The sequence below is a fragment of the Mustela putorius genome, unplaced genomic scaffold (assembly GCF_011764305.1).
Source record: "Mustela putorius furo isolate JIRA1106 unplaced genomic scaffold, ASM1176430v1.1 tig00000139_pilon_pilon_pilon, whole genome shotgun sequence".
NCBI lineage: Eukaryota > Metazoa > Chordata > Mammalia > Carnivora > Mustelidae > Mustela > Mustela putorius.
The window spans coordinates 5,562,801-5,567,455 of record NW_025421293.1 but is presented as its reverse complement, the minus strand read 5'-3'; positions in this window follow the sequence as shown (position 1 = coordinate 5,567,455).

Genomic DNA, 4,655 nt, shown 5'->3' with positions numbered 1-4,655 from the left:
CGCGGATTCCCCGTCGCCGTGTGTGTCTGGGGCCCCGAGGAACCGGGAACGAGTAGCACTTTGTGACAGAAGCCCCGAGGGAAGACCAAAGAGGAACGCGGGTGGGGACAGCTGGCAGGGCGGGAGTGGGGGGCAGGGGCGGCCCCCCCAAAATGGAAAGTTCTCCAAAGCTGGGTTTGGGAGCCGGGAGGACGAGGTACCAGGGAATGTATTGCTTTCACGGACTAAGAAATGTTCTTCCTACGACATTAAGGGGTTCAGTCAGGAAAGGTCACCAGCTCTTTCACATGGAGAGGCTTTCGATAGAAGGCTGCCGTGGCCCTGGCGGGGGCATTTAGGAAAAGAAGGGGTTACTTTAGCTATCTGCTGTTGCTGTATCAAATCACCCCTTAAACTCAGCAGCTCCAAAAAATTGGGGAGCAGCTTGGGTCGGTGGTTTAGGCCTGGGGTCTCTTCCTGAGGTTGTGCTCGCATACTGTCTTGGCTGCAGCCCTCTAAGGACGTGATGGGAGCTGGAGGGTCCCCACTCAAGGACCCTTGGGGCTTCCACACATGGCGGCAAGCTGATGCCAGCTGCTGACCCGAGGCCTCGGTGCCCATCTGGGCCTCTCCACCGGGCTCCTGGAGCATCCCGAGAGCCGAGCAGAAGCGGTGCTGCCTTTCATGACCCCATCTCAGAAGTCACAACATTCCTTCCACCATATTCCGCTGGTCACGTGGGCCACCCTGATTCCCTGTAGGAGCGGACGACACAAGGCCACCAGAAGAGATCAGTGGGGGTCTTGGAAGCTGGCTAGGACCTTGGAGAGACCCTGGGAGACCAGTGCTCGGATTTTTAAAGTTCTTATTTTGAGGGACACCAGGGTGGCTCAGTCGCTTAAGCGTCTGCCTTCGGCTCAGGTTACAATCCCAGAATCCTGGGATCCAGCCGGCGCAGCAGGCTCCCTCCTCAGCAGGGACTCTGCTTCTCCCTCTGTCCCTCTCCCCTACTTGTGTGTATGTGCTCCCTCTCTCTCTCTCTCAAAGAGAGAGAGCAGGGGAGGGGTAAGGGTAGGGAGAATCTTAAGCAGGCTCCACACTCAGCATGGAGCTTAAGGCGGGACTCGATCTCACGACCCTGAGATCATGACCCCAGCCAAAATCAAGTGAGATGCTTAACCGACTGAGCCACCCAGGTGCCCCTGCAGTGCTTGGATCTTTGATGGGTGCTGGGGGGAAAGGCTGAATTCAAAGCAGTTGATGCTGGAACTTCTAAGAAGGTGGGTGTAAAAACAGTCATCCCGGGGGCCAAAATCGGCCAAGGCTGACTAGCGCCGGAGAGCTCAAGAAAGACCCTTCCTTTGTTTCAGTTCCAGGTCTCCCCCAGCTGGCCCCTATTAGCAGGTGGCCCTTAACAGGAAGCCAGCTGCCAGGGAAGCCTGGGAAATGTAGTTTTCCGAGGTCCAGCAACAGCATCACAGAAAGTGGAGTGGGTCTGGGGCTGAAACAGTAACCAGCACAGTCCACCCTTTGGCTGGTGGTCACCCGTACACACCTTTCTACTGTACTGGATTTCCATACGAGTCTAACAACTTCTTGCTTCCCCCTATCAGGGAGTGAGGATCCTTTGTGCACACACTGTTCTCTTCCTAAAAGGGAGGGACAAACAGCATGCCGGAGTCACCATATCCACCCCTTGGATTCCCCTGGAGTGCCGTGCAACTTAAATCACGAAGTTCCCCATCTTCACCAATACGTTCACATCAGATAACGGAAGGGAGGGGCAGTTAGCTCATGGTCACGCAAGCAACGAAGGAAATATCCAGAGCTGCTGTGGTCCTCACTAACAAAACCGGTTCTGATGTCATAATTGATTTTTTAACACTTAGAAGGAGAGACAATTCACACGCAAGTCAACTACTTATAAAGTTGTTTCTGATGTCTTCACAGAGCTGTGCGACCATCACCACAGTTTGATTTTAGAACATTTTCATCACAGTCTTGATAGTGTCCTTTGATGCACAGAAGTGTTAAATATTGATGAGATAGACGTGTGGCTTAAAAGACACAATCAAAACTCACCAAAGAAGAAACAGTAAATGTGACCGCTCATTTATTTACTGAATGAACTGAATTTATAGTTCAGGACACTCAGAAAAACAAAACTTCAGGCCCCCGAAGGGGTCATTGGCAAATTTAAAGGAGGAAAGGCACCAAACCTACACAAGTTCTTCCAGAAAACAGAAGAGCAGGGAGCACTCTTGAATTCATCTTAGGAGCTCAGAATGGCCCTGACACAAAATCCGATACAGTATAGGAAGAGAACAATTTCACACCAATAGCATTCAGGGATAAAATAAGCAAAAATCTTCGGCAAAGTATCAGCAAGTAGAATCGAGAACGTCTAAAAACAATATACTCCAACTTTATGCTCCCAGCTTGACGCTGGGAATATACTCACAGTCCAGTAGTCAAGGCTTGCAAAAAACGCAGCCAGACGCCACTTCACACTCACCAGGATGGCAGTACTCTTTTAAAAGAGAAAGAAAATGAGTGTGGAAGAGGATGTGGAGAAACTGGAACCCATGCTGATGTGAATATGAAACAACACTGCTGGGGCGCCTGGGTGCCTCAGTGGGTTAAGCCTCTGCCTTCGGCTCAGGTCATGATCCCAGGGTTCTGGGATCGAGCCCCACATTGGGCTCTCTGCTCAGCGGGGAGCCTGCTTCCCTTCCTCTCTCTCTGCCTACCTGTGATCTCTCTCTGTCAAATAAATAAATAAAATCTTAAAAAAAAAACTGTCAAAAGAAAAAAAACTGAAAATGATTAAGGATAAAGAGCATTTGCATAGTAATAAAACAGCTGACTAACCACCAGGTTTGTCTAGTCTAATCATGTGCGCCCCTACCGGCGCCTGGGAGGCACAGTCGGTTAAGCGACTGACTCCCGGTTTACCTCAGGGTCATGAGATCGAGCCCCACAACCAGCTCTGCGCCCCAACACGGGCACTGGGCTCTGCTTCCCCACATCAGGCTCCACACTGAGCACAGAGTCTGCTTACGGCTTCTCTCTCCCTCTCCCCCTGTGCCCCACTTCAAATAAATAAATCTTGGGGGAAAAAATGTGTACACACCTAAAAACGTTTTGAAATACGTGAAGTGAAAACTAGAACTGAAAGGAAAAATCGACATCACATCCACTTTCCAGCCATGTGAAGCAGAACCTTTGAATGGGTCCTGCCGCCTAGTCAAGGCCTCAGCTGACTGGGGACCCCGGCCAGTCTCTTCTTGACTGCAAGTTCGGGAGAGACCCAGAGCCAGAACCTTCTAGATCAGCCACTCCTGAATTCCAGGCCCCGAGAAACTGGGAGAGAGATGTATTTATTATTATTTTGAGCCACTAAACTCTAGAGTCATTTGTTTCACAGCTGCAGATAGTTGACAGAGCCAGCACAAAACCCGTCTGGTTCTTTGACCTTGACTTGAGCTGAGAACTTAAAGCCCCAAGCTAAACCTTTTCTTCCAGGTTTTCCTTACCCATTTGTTTCCACAGCACGTTGGGTTATCTAACTGGGTTATCTAATTCATTGGGTAATTAGATTATCTCTTCTCTTGCTGGTCTCTCTCTGCCAGCAGATACCAGAATCCCATTTAAATTAGCCAGATGCTCTGAGTTCAAGGTCGAAAATCTAACCAAGTGCATTTCACAGTCCCACCTGTGAAGGTCCGTTTCTCTTTCCTGCGGGCTTCCTTCTAACTTCTGACAACGGGAAGCACCAAAGGGACCCTGGAAAAAGGACCAAGAGGAGAAAGACCTTCCTTCCGGTCTTCCGGGGGTGTCTGTATTTCTCCAACAACGGCAGGCAACCACTTGGCTTCTGTCCCCATCCATGTGCAGAATGCACAGCCCAAGCTGCCCGGGGCTCTCTCTTCAGGGTCCAGCGCCAGCTGCAGGACCCACCACCTCCACCGTAGTCTGGGCACCCAGCAAGGGCATCCTTTCCATAGGGTTCTGAACACCACTCAGAGCTCTTAGCCCTGGTAAATTACAAGTTTTGGTTTCCCTAATCGTCACTGGCCCCTGATGGCTATAGTACTGGGTACCAGGAGAGGGGGCTGGAGTATGTGCTGGATACATTAATGAATAAAATAATGTGTGATTGAGGGGCATCTGGGTGGCTCAGCGGGTTAAGCCTCTGCCTTCGGCTCAGGTCATGATCCCAGGACCCTGGGATCGAGCCCCGTGTCAGGCTCTCTGCTCAACAGGGAGCCTGCTTCCCCCGCCCCTCCCCTGCCTACTTGTGATCTCTCGCTCTGTGTCAAATAAGTAAATAAAACCTTTTAAAAAAATAAATAATAATGTGTAATTGAACTTGCAAGATTTGGAGGACCCTCAGCTGCCATCTTACCTTCAGGCTGGAGAGCTGAATTACTCCTTCAGTAATTACATTTAGTAATTACATCATTCAACTTTCAGTCTCCGCCATCCTTAACCTCTGGCCACTCCATCAAACAACCCGTCAACCCCCTTCTGCTTCCACTTCTTAGGACTGGACATGGAACTGAGGCTCAGACTTCACCGCCCTCTGTGTGAGTAAGAAATTCAACAGATTCAGAGGTTTATTAGATTCAACAGAAATTCAACAGATTCAGAGGTTTATTTCAACAGATTCAGAG